At 42.1% G+C, this 12360-nt stretch overlaps 1 long non-coding RNA gene across 1 annotated transcript in view; it reads left to right on the top strand.

Annotated features, from left to right (window-relative positions):
• Positions 1–363: 363 nt before the first annotated feature.
• LOC134731374 (uncharacterized) overlaps positions 364–12360 on the top strand; it is a 54956-nt gene continuing 42959 nt past the window's right edge. The window contains exons 1-2 of the long non-coding RNA XR_010113597.1: positions 364–509; positions 2406–2447. This is a non-coding gene — a long non-coding RNA (uncharacterized lncRNA). The remainder of the gene's footprint in view (positions 510–2405; positions 2448–12360) is intronic.

The following is a 12360-nucleotide window of genomic DNA, read 5'->3' as shown; positions in this document are numbered from 1 at the left end:
CCCAAGAAGTGTTTTCCCCAGATACTTGTTTCTTCCTTAACCCTGTATTTGCTGCCATCCTCTAATTAATGTGATCTATCTTTCAAGAAAATTTCTCTTCAGTCTTCTATCTGGACTCCCCACTTCCTCTCTGGCAGTCCCAAGCCATTCTAAATTAGATTTCATAATCCTTCCCCAGATGTTTAATTCTCCTGATGAGCATTTTCTAGCTCAGGCCTGCACTGCTCTAGCCTGTAGGGTCCCTGAGGGGTGGCCATGGGGAAGGCGGTGCTCTTCAGGGCTTGGAGTGGGTTTTAACGTTTAAATCTTTACAGCACTGCCAACACTAGATGGCAGTAGTTCCTAATTATTTGGGGTTCCAGGCAGGCTCGCCTTCCTGTGCTGCTCAGGGAGGTCAGACCCCGGTGTGGAGGTGGGAAGAAATGGAGCATCCCCACCCCACCAACCCTATCCTGCAGGCCCAGACCCAGAGAGCTCAGCCCGGGCGAGGAAGAAAGGAAAGGATTAAGGTAAGCGCCGAGAGGAAAGCTGTGAAGCAATAAACTTGACACGGGGCTGCTGATTTCCTCCCCAAGTGCCTCAGACAGATCCACCCCTGAGAGGCCCTTACAGAATGATCCTCTCCAGGGGAGGCTCAGAAGCTGTAGCCATTGCCTGGCAAGATTTTAGGAGCCTCCCCTGCCTCGCCCCCACCCCTTATCCCCCGCAGGTAGGAAAGTCCTTGGGAAAGGCAACTCAGCAGTGTTCATAAAAAGCCCCCAAAATGTCATGTGTTCACTTTATATGTAAGAATTTGTTGTAAGATTAGAAGTGAATAAGTCAACAAGAATATATGTTTGGGAGGCCAAGGCAGGCAGATTGTTTGAGCTCAGGAGTTTGAGACCAGCCCGGACAACATGGCAAAACCCAGTCTCTACAAAAAGTACAAAAGTTAGCCAGGTGTGGTGGTGCAAGCCTGTAGTCCTAACCACTTGGGGGCTGAGGTGGGAAAATCGCTTGAGCCCAGAAAGTCGAGGCTGCAATGAGCTGAGATCACACCACTGCACACTAGCCTGGGTGATAGAGTGAGACCTTGTCTCAAAAAAAAAAAAAAGGAACAAGAAAGAGAAAGAAAAAAGAACGCAGTATTCATTGTACAGTTATTTATAGTAGTGCGAATTTGGAAATTGCGTAAATTATACAACTGTTAAAAGAAAAACTTCAGCCAATTAAATTTAAAGGAGTTTATTTGAGAAACGAACCATTCACAAATTGGGCAGTCCCCAGAATCACATTAGGCTCAGAGAGACTCCAGGGTTGCCGTGTGGTCAGAAAAAAATTATAAACAAAAAAAAGGGAAATGACGTATAAAAATCAGCAGTGAGGTACAGAACAGCTGGACTGGTTACAGGCTGGTGTTTGCCTTGTTTGAACACCGTTTGAACACTCAGCGGTGCATGAATGGTTGAAGAATGGCTGCTGGGATTGGCCAGGTCTCAGCTAATGTTACAGGCGCACACTCTTTTGTTAGGTTCTCAATCGTGTCTACCTGTTAAGTTAGGTTGCAGTTCATCCACAAGGACTCAAATATAGAAGTACAGAGTCCTTCTCAGGCCATATTCATTAACCTTAACAATTCTCCCCTTTTAGTCCATTTTCTTAATTTTCAGAGATTGACCAAAACTTTAGTCATTGATGTCATTATCACCAAGGTAAACGTACTATTCGGCCTTGAAGCCCACTGGGGAACAGTAGAACAGTGAGTTTTGCAAAGGTAGGAGCAAGGACTGAGTAGAGGGTAGCTCCTTATGCTGGAACATCCTGTTTAGAGAGAAAAACAAAACCTGGTCTGTTCTAGGACCTAAGTGTTTCCTTAAAATCTTAGTTTGATTATGTGACATTTAGCACAAGCGACTCCATTTTTGTTTGGTTTGGTCTGTTGGAGCCTAGTGCATAAGCTCCAAAACAATGGCTTCTCATGATTTTGTTTAAAAATTTTACTTAGGTTCTCACTTAGGTGAGAGTGTGACTAAAACTTGGGCCTTAGTGCCACTCTGTTACCATCATTTTGGGTTTCTCGCTTCAGCACGTCATTCATAGGTTATGGTGTCCCCATGGTTGCAGATTCCTTTCAGTTCTTGTCATTCCCGTTGAAGACAGACCATTTGACACTCTAGAGATGGCTGCATGCAAACATTTAAAACCTTTGAGGGAATGAAGTGCACCAGGAAGATTACTATTATGGCTATCTGGAGGATAACACTGAGAGTTTGGAGAATGCTCCTTACCCAGGGTCCCCATAAACCAAACCACCTAAAATTAAATGAAAGAATGAGCTAGATAAAGAGTCTACTCGCTTAACTAAGCAGTCTTTTCATTAAACCCCTATAACTGAATCTCTGTATTACCCCATGTTTTCTCCATAGGTCATAAGTGCCAGCAGCTTCACAGATACTGCTATTTAGCCGGTAAGTAATCTAGAGCAATTCTATTGTTTAGCGTAACTTTCATAAAAGAATTTAAAGTCTGCTGTGTAACCATAGCCTTTACAGTAGAATTTGCTATAGAGCTTATTATGAGGGATACATTTCTAATCATTGCCTCTTTTACTCTAAACCATGAAAAAGGACATAACAAATGATGCCCTTCTAGAAGAGATAGGCCTCCTGGCAATGTCCTCTTTAACTCATGATATGGGTTAAGAGGAGTGAATCAATGTTTTGCCTTCTCTTCAGGCTGGGTGTGGTGGCTCACACCTGTAATCCCAACACTGTGGGAAGCTAAGGCAGGCGGATCACTTGAGGTCAGGAGTTCAAGACCAGCCTGGCCAACATGGCAAAACCCCGTCTCTACTAAAAATACAAAAATTAGTCAGGGGTGGTGGTGCATGCCTGTAATCCCAGCTACTCAGGAGGCTGAGGCAGGAGAATCACTTGAACCCAGGAGGTAGAGGTTGCAGTGAGCCAAGATTGTGCCACTGCACTCCAGCCTGGATGACAAAGTGAGACTCCGTCTTAAAATTAAAAAAAAAAAAAAAAGTCATCTCTTGTGTCAATGGGGAACAGAAAAATTCTGAGCACCTAAGTGGAGGAGGATGAGCAGAAGAATATAACAGGGAAGGAGAAAGCTGTAGAAAAGCAGTGCTGAGAATACCAGAAGCAAACTTCTGTGTCAGTCCTGCCTGCAATTCCAGCCAACTTCCATTGTGTGCAGAGGTATTTTTTCAAGGAAACTAAAAACTTGGGACGTCAATTCACTATAGCAAAAGAAAACCCGTCCACCCTGCTGTGTTGAACTAAATGACAGGTTCTTGTAGTGTGTGACTTATGACACTGTGTGCTTGTTATCTTACTGTAGCCAACTTTGTTATAGAGGAGCATTCAAACAGCTCCTTGGTTGCATTATCATTAAACTACCAACAGGCAGAAGACTAGCTTCCAACAGAAGGATAAATTTCATTTTATAGCTTGGTAAATGCTTTTATAAAAATAATCATTGTTATTGTAATAAGAAAATAGTAAAGATACCAAGAAATTTTGTTTTCTAATATCAGTTGTGCCCTGACTAAAGTATTTAGGGTTTTTTAATCAAGTTTAGCCTAAAGCTGCCTCCTTACGTATTTTAAGTTCAGCCTAAAGGTTTTTCTGTACATCATAAACTATAACAAGCGGAGGTGTCACAAGACACCTCCTTGTGCCAATCACAGAGTTTTGGCCAATCAAATGTAGCCAGCTGTTCAAACTATGTTCAAGTAAGGCAAATGACAAGCTGTTTATGTACCTCACTTCCGTTTTCTGTACATTACTTTCCTTTTTCTGTCATAAATCTTCTTCCACCACATGGCTGCGCCAAAGTCTGAGCCTGTTCTGGCTCAGGAGGCTGCCCCATTTGTGAATCATTCATTGCTCAATTAAACTCCTTTAAATGTAATTTGGCTGAAGTTTTTCTTCTATCAGGGTCTTGATCATGTGTTTTAATGTATATAGAGTCAGACAGAAGTTACAAAGAATATGCAGTGCATAGAATTTCAGTTGTAACTTAGAAACTCTGAGTGTGAAGTAGTTAAAATACAAAACCCCAATCTGCTCACATATTTACTGAACAGACACTGACAGACAGTGCCACCTTCTATAATTGTACAATTACATGCAGTAACTAACCAGAATGAAAATAGAGCTTGGGAAATGGAGCAGATGGCCACATCATCGCTTACAAGATGCACTTGAAGTGGAGATTATGATCCAGCATCTCACCATTTTCAGGGGAAGCTATTTGAATGGCAGATGCCTCCCAGAGGTCCTGCTATGTCCTCCCACCTGGGGTGAAGCATCCCTGTGAAGTCTACCACGCTCCCACAAAGCTCATGCCACCACCTTCAGCAGGATGCGCTGAAAATGGTTTTATAGCTGCTAACTTAAAACAACTGAAGACAGATATTGAGGCTTTTCTACAGTTTATATATTTATTTTCTCAAGTCCAAGGAAACAATTGGTTCTGCATGAAGCAGAATAGGTTGAGGATTGTGAAAGGAAACTAAAAACTTGGGACTTCAATTCACTGTATCAAAAGAAAAAAAATTAAACTGAAAGATGAGTCTTGCAAGAAGCTGCCTTTCCTGTTTCTAGCAGAAAGCTACAGATTAAAAGTTAAATATCTCCACAAGTAGCTACTGTACGTTCACATTATCTTATGTAAAGAGCTGATTTACTGAGCATAAGAGGAATACGTGATTGACTATTCCCTACCTGCTCATTTCCTCTTACAAATATGCATTCAATAATGTGACCATCCCCTCTCCCTCTCCCCTCCAGCCCACTTCTTCTCTTTAAATACTGAAGCCCTCAGAACCATCTTTGAAGAAAGGCACAGAGCATAGACTGTTTCTGTGATTTCATGTGTATTTCTTCTGGGCATGTCCTTAACTTTGTCAAAATAAACTTCTAAATTGACTGAGACCTGTCTCAGATACTTTTTGGTTTACAGAATCAGTATGAAACACAGAAGATTACCAGTAAACAATACCAGACAAGCAAAATCTACCCCAAGACTAAGGCATTGCTAAAAACTACCCGAAGAGTAAGGCATTGCTAAATCGTAAAGTAATTCTGCTTGAGTTTACCAACTCCCAAAATCAGGGATTGGTGTAATCACTCAAGTTTCATTTGCATGAAACTTGAATGACCAGCAATTATGAGGTTTTTTTTATATGTTTGTTGGCCACATAAATGTCTTCTTTTGAGAAGTGTCTGTTCATACCCTTCACCCACTTTTTGATGGGGTTGTTTGTTTTCTTCTTGTAAATTTGTTTAAGTTCATTGTAGATTCTGGATATTAGTCCTTTGTCATATGGACAGATTGCAAAAATTTTCTCCCATTCTATAGGTTACCTGTTCACTCTGATGATAGTTTCTTTTGCTGTGCAGAAGCTCTTTAGTTTAATTAAATTCCATTCGTCAATGTTGGCTTTTGTTGCCATTGCTTTTGATGTTTTACTCATGAAGTCTTTGCCCATGCGTATGTCCTGAATGTTATTTCCCAGGCTTTCTTCTCAGGTTTTTATGCTTTTAATTTTAATGTTTAAGTCTTTAATTTATCTTGAGTTAATTTTTCTATAAGGTGTAAGGAAGGGGCCCAGTTTCAGTTTTCTGCATATGGCTAGCCAGTTTTCCCAACACCATTTATTAAATAGGGAATCCTTTCCCCACTGCTTATTTTTGTCAGGTTTCTCAAAGATCAGATGGTTGTAGATGTGTGGTGTTATTTCTGAGGCCTCAGTTCTGTTCCATTGGTCTATATATCTATTTTCATACCAGTACCATGCTGTTTTGGTTACTGTAGACTTGTAGTATCATGTGAAGTCAGGTAGTGTGATGCCTCCAGTTTTGTTCTTTTTGCTTAGGATTGTCTTGGCTATACAGGCTCTTTTTTGGTTCCATATGAAGTTTAAAGTAGTTTTTTCTAATTTGGTGAAGAAAGTCAACAGTAGCTTGATGGGGATAGCATTGAGTCTATAAATTACTTTGGGGAGTATGGCAATTTTCACAATATTGATTCTTCCTATCCATAAGCATGGAATGTTTTTCCATTTGTTTGTGTCCTCTCTTACTTCCATGAGCAGTGGTTTGTAGTTCTCCTTAAAGAGGTCCTTCACATCCCTTGTAAGTTGTATTCCTAGGTATTTTATTCTCTTTGTAGCAATTGTGAATGGGAGTTGACTCATGATTTGGCTGTTTGTCTATTATTGGTGTATAGGAATGCTCGTGATTTTTACACATTGATTTTGTATCCTGACACATTGCTAAGTTGCTTATCAGCTTAAGGAGATTTTGGGCTGACATAATGGGGTTTTCTAAATATATAATCATGTCGTCTACCAACAGAGACAATTTGACTTCCTCTCTTCCTATTTGAATACCCTTTATTTCTTTCTCTTGTCTGATTACCCTGGCCAGAATTTCCAATACTATGTTGAATAGGAGTGGTGAGAGAGGGCATCCTTGTCTTCTGCCAGCTTTCAAGGAACACTTCCAGACTTTGCCCATTCAGTATGATATTGGCTGTGGATTTGTCATAAATAGCTCTTGTTATTTTGAGATATGTTCAATCGATACCTAGTTTATTGAGAGTTTTTAGGATGAAGCGGTGTTGAATTTTATCAAAGGCCTTTTCTGCATCTATTGAGACAATCATGTGGTTTTTATCATTGTTTCTGTTCATGTGATGGATTATGTTGATTAATTTGTGAATGTTGAACCAGCCTTGCATCCCAGAGATGAAGCTGACTTGATGGTGGTGGACAGGCTTTTTGATGTGCTGTTGGATTTGGTTTGCCAGTATTTTATTGAGGATTTTTGCATCAATGTTCATCAGGGATATTGGCCTGAAATTTTCTTTTTTTTGTTGTGTCTCAGCCAGGTTTAGGTATAAGGGTTATGCTGGCCTCATAAAATGAGTTAGGGAGGAGTCCCTCTTTTTCTATTGTTTGAAATAATTTCCAAAGGAATGGTACCAGCTCCTCTTTGTGCCTCTGGTAGAATTCGGCTGTAGATCCATCTGGTCCTGGGCTTTTTTTGGCCAGTAGGCTATTAATTACTGCCTCAATTTCAGAACTTGTTATTGGTCTATTCAGGGATTTGACTTCTTCCTGGTTTAGTCTTGGAAGGGTATATGTGTCCAGGAATTTATCCATTTCTTCTAGATTGTCTGGTTTATTTGCATAGAGGTGTTTATAGTATTCTCTGATGGTAGTTTGTATTTCTGTGGGATCAGTGGTGATATCTCCTTTATCATTTTTTATTGTGTCTATTTGATTCTTCTCTCTTTTCTTCTTTATTAGTCTGGCTAGAAGTCTATTTTGTTAATCTTTTCAAAAAACCAGCTCCTGGATTCATTGATTTTTTGAAGAGTTTTTTGTATCTCTATCTCCTTCATTTCTGCTCTGATCTTAGTTATTTCTTGTCTTCTGCTAGCTTTTGAATTCTCTTGCTTCTCTAGTTCTTTTAATTGTGATGTTAGGGTGTCAATTTTAGATCTTTCCTGCTTTCTCCTGTGTGCATTTAGTGCTACAAATTTCTCTCTAAACACTGCTGTAGCTGTGTCCCAGAGATTCTGGTATGTTTTATCTTTGTTCTCATTGGTTTCTCATTATTTACTTCTGCCTTAATTTTATTATTTACCCAGTAGTCATTCAGGAGCAGGTTGTTCAGTTTCCATGTAGTTGTGTAGTTTTGAGTGAGTTGAGTGAGTTTCTTAATCCTGCGTTCTAATTTGATTGCACTGTGGTCTGAGAGACTGTTCGTTATGAGTTCCATTATTTTGCGTTTGCTGGGGAGTGTTTTACTTCCAATTACATGGTCAATTTTAGAGCAAGTGCGATGTGGTGCTGAGAAGAATGTATATTCTTTTGATTTGGGTGGAGAGTTCTGTAGATGCCTGTTAGGTCCGCTTGGTCTGGAGCTGAGTTCAAGTCCTGAATACCTTTGATTATTTTCTGTCTTGTTGATCTAATATTGACAGTGGGGTGTTACCTTCTCCCACTATTATTGTGTGGGAGTTTAAGCCTCTTCGTAGGTCTCTAAGAACTTGCTTTATGAATCTGGGTTCTCCTGTATTGGGTGCTTATATATTTAGGATAGTTAGCTCTTCTTGCTGCGTTGATCCATTTACCATTATGTAATGCCCTCCCCTCTGTCTTTTTTTATCTTTGTTGGCTTAAAGTCTGTTTTATCAGAAACTAGGACTGGAACCCCTGCTTCTTTTTGCTTTCCATTTGCTTGGTAAATATTCCTCCACCCCTTTATTTTGAGCCTATGTGTGTCTTTGCAAGTGAGATGGGTCTCCTGAATACAGTGCACCGATGGATCTTGACTCTTTATCCAATTTGCCAGTCTGTATCTTTTAATTGGGGCATTTATCCCATTTACATTTAAGGTTAGTATTGTTTAGTGTGAATTTAATCCTATCATTATGTTGCTAGCTGGTTATTTTGCCCATTAGTTGATGCAGTTTCTTCATAGTGTTGATGGTCTTTACAATTTGGTATGTTTTTGCAGTGGCTGGTACCGGTTTCACCTTTCCATATTTAGTGCTTCCTTCAGGAGCTCTTGTAAGGCAAGCCTGGTAGTGACAAAATCTCTCAGCATTTGCTTGTCTATAAAGGATTTTATTTCTCCTTCACTTATGAAGCTTAGTTTGGCTGGATATGAAATTCTAGTTTGAAAATTATTTGCTTTAAGAATGTTGAATATTGGTCCCCACTCTGTTCTGGCTTATAGCGTTTCTGCAGAGAGATCCACTGTTAGTCTGATCATCTTCCCTTTGTGGGTAACCTGACCTTTCTCTCTGGCTGCCCTTAACATCTTTTCCTTCATTTCGATCTTGGTGAATCTGACAATTATGTGTCTTGGGGTTGCTCTTCTCAAGGAGTAACTTTGTGGTGTTCTCTCGGTTCCTGAATTTGAATGTTGGCCTGTCTTGGCAAGTTGGGGAAGTTCCGCTGGATAATATCCTGAAGAGTGTTTTCCAGATTGGTTCCATTCTCCCCGTCACTTTCAGGTACACCAATCAAACATAGGTTTGGTCTTTTCACATAGTCCCATATTTCTTGAAGGCTTTGTTCATTCCTTTTCATTCTTTTTTCTCTAATCTTGTCTTCACACTTCATTTCATTAAGTTGATCTTCAATCTCTGATATCCTTTTTTCCACTTGATTGATTTGGCTATTGATACTTGTGTATGTTTAATGAAGTTCTCGTGCTGTGTTTTTCAGCTCCATCATGTCATTTATGTTCTTCTCTAAACTGGTTATTCTAGTTAGCAATTCCTCTAACCATTTTTCAAGGTTCTTAGCTTCCTTGCATTGAGTTAGAACATGCTCCTTTAGCTCAGAGGAGTTTGTTACTACCCACCTTCTGAAGCCTACTTCTGTCAATTCATTATATTCATTCTCCCTCCAGTTTTGTTCCCCTGCTGGTGAGGAGTTGTGATCCTTTGGAGGAGAAGAGGCATTCTGGTTTTTGGAATTTTTGGCCTTTTTGTGCTGATTTTTCCTCATCTTTGTGGATTTATCTACCTTTGGTTTTTGATGTTGGTGACCTTCAGATGGGGTTTTTGTGTGGATGTCCTTTTTGTTGATGTTGATGCCATTCCTCTCTGTTAGTTTTCCTTCTAACAGTCAGGCCCCTCTGCTGAAGGTCTGCTGGAGTTTGCTGGAGGTCCCCTCCAGACCCTGGGTATCACCAGCAGAGGCTGCAAAACTGCTAAGATTGCTGCCTGTTCCCTCCTCTGGAAGCTTTGTCCCAGAGGGGCACCCACCAGATGCCAGCCAGAGCTCTCCTGTATGAGGTGTCTGTCAACACCTGCTGGGAGGTGTCCCCCAGTCAGAAGGCATGGGGGTCAGGGACACACTTGAGGAGGCAGTCTGTCCCTTAGCAGAGCTCGAGCACTGTGCTGGGAGATCCACTGCTCTCTTCAGAGCCAGCAGGCAGGAACATTTAAGTCTGCTGAAGCTGTGCCCACAGCCACCCCTTCCCCCCAGGTGCTCTGTCCCAGGGAGATAGGAGTTTTATCTATAAGCCCCTGACTGGGGCTGCTGCCTTTCTTTCAGAGATGCCCTTCCAGGAGAGGAGGAATCTAAAGAGGCAGCCTGGCTACAGTGGCTCTGCCACGCTGTAGTGGGCTCTGCCCAGTTCAAACTTCCCAGTGGCTTTGTTTACACTATGAGGGGAAAACCACCTACTCAAGCCTCAGTAATGGCAGACACCCCTTCCCCCACCAAGCTCTAGCATCCCAGGTCGACTTCAGACTGCTGTGCTGGCAGCGAGAATTTCAATCCAGTGGATCTTAGCTTTCTGGGCTCCGTGGGGGTGAGATCCACTGAGCTAGACCACTTGGCTCCCTGGCTTCAGGCCCCTTTCTAGGGGAATAAACAGTTCTGTCTTGCTGGTGTTCCAGATACCACTGGGGTATGCAAAAAACTCCTGCTGCTAGCTTGGTCACTGCCCAAACAGCCACCCCGTTTTGTGCTTGAAACCCAGGGTCCTGGTTGTATAGGCACCTGAGGGAATCTCCTGGTCTGCGGGTTGCAAAGACTGTGGGAAAAGCATAGTATCTGGGCCAGAATGCACCATCCCTCATGGCATGGTCCCTCACAGCTTCCCTTTGCTAGAGGAAGGAGTTCCATGACCCCTTGCGCTTCCTGGGTGAGGCAATGCCCCACCCTGGTTCAGCTCACCCTCCATGGGCTGCACCCACTCTCTAACCAGTCAACTAATTACAGTCCTTTTATATATTTTTAGTAGTGAAATATTGTGTATGCAACACATAAATACATAGACATATTGAGCCAGGAGAATAGGGTAGGAGACAGGAAACGTAAGGCCCATTTGTGCTGACTTCCTAAAAGAAAAAACAGCCAGGTGCGGTGGCTCATGCCTGTAATCCCAGCACTTTGGGAGGCCGAGGTGGGTGGATCACGAGGTCAGGAGATTGAGACCACCCTGGCTAACATGGTGAAACCGCATCTTCACTAAAAAATACAAAAAATTAGGCAGGCATGGTGGCGGGTGCCTGTAGTCCCAGCTACTCGGGAGGCTGAGGCAGGAGAATGGCGTGAACCCGGGAGGTGGAGCTTGCAGTGAGCCGAGATCACGCCACTGCACTCCAGCCTGGGCAACGGAGGAGACTCTGTCGCAAAAAAAAAAAAAAAAAAAAAGAAAAGAAAAAAAAAAGACAAAACACCAAGGCCTGGGGGGGCAGGGAATCTAAGGCCCATTCAAGCTGACTTCCCAAAGCTGGATAAAAGGAAAACACCTGGGTCTGTGGGCAGGGAACCTAAGGCCAACTAACACAAACTTCCTACAGATAAATCAAAAGAGAAAAACCCTGTCTCCCCACCCCAGGTAATAAAAGATCAAAGGCTACTCTTGCTACAGCCCTCCCCCTTCCACCACGTCTCAGGGGGAAAAGGAGAGTGCCTTGGGTTGGCTATGGGCCAAGCAGGGACCATCCCTTCATCTGCACAGGGCGCCAATTTACCTCAGCCTTAAATTAGCCACAGACCAAATCCAGATAAGCGGTAGCCAATAAGAACCTCAAATGGGCCGGGTGGCTTATGCCTGTAATCCCAGCACTTTGGTATGCCGAGGCAGGCAGATCACGAGGTCAAGAGTTTGAGACCAACCCGGCCAGTATGGTGAAACCCAGTCTCTACTAAAAGTACAAAAATTAGCCGGGTGTGGTGGCAGGCACCTGTAATCCCAGCTATTCGGGAGGCTGAGGCAGGCGAATCACTTGAACCTGGAAGGCAGAGGTTGCAGTTAGCTGAGATCACGCCACTGCACTCCAGCCTGGGCAAAAGAGCAAAACTCCGAAAAAAATAATAATAAAAAAAAACCTCAAATAGGGTACTTAAAGCCCAAAACAATTTGTAACTGGGTCTTTGAGCTGGTTGCTGGGGCCCACTCTCACCCTGTGGAGTGCTTTCTCTTTTTAACAAATTCCTGCTTTCACTGCTGTGTTCCTGTGTTTCATTCCTCTGCTACTTTATTTGTGAGTTTTGTTCAATTCTTTGTTCAAAATGCCAAGGACCTGGACAACTTGTAGTCAAGACCCTCCACTGGTAACAGTATTAGGCATACCAATAGAAGTACATCTTATTGATTCATAAGACCTCTTTTTTTTTTCCTATCTTAGGCTTGCAAACTCTTGATAACCTGTTTCATTACTCTGGCAGTTGTCAGCTAAATAGCCCTAAATCTGCATATTGAAGGAAATAATTTTTAGGTGAAAATCAGCAAAATTTACATCTCAAGGTACAGAGAGAAAAAGTCTGGTGGTGCTAGAGGGAGATTAAAGATGTATGCCAAATCAAACATAAAATTA

The sequence above is a fragment of the Symphalangus syndactylus genome, chromosome 9 (genome assembly GCF_028878055.3).
Source record: "Symphalangus syndactylus isolate Jambi chromosome 9, NHGRI_mSymSyn1-v2.1_pri, whole genome shotgun sequence".
Taxonomy (NCBI): domain Eukaryota; kingdom Metazoa; phylum Chordata; class Mammalia; order Primates; family Hylobatidae; genus Symphalangus; species Symphalangus syndactylus.
Note: the sequence above shows the minus strand (reverse complement) of the source record. Positions and strands in the feature narration are given on the sequence as shown.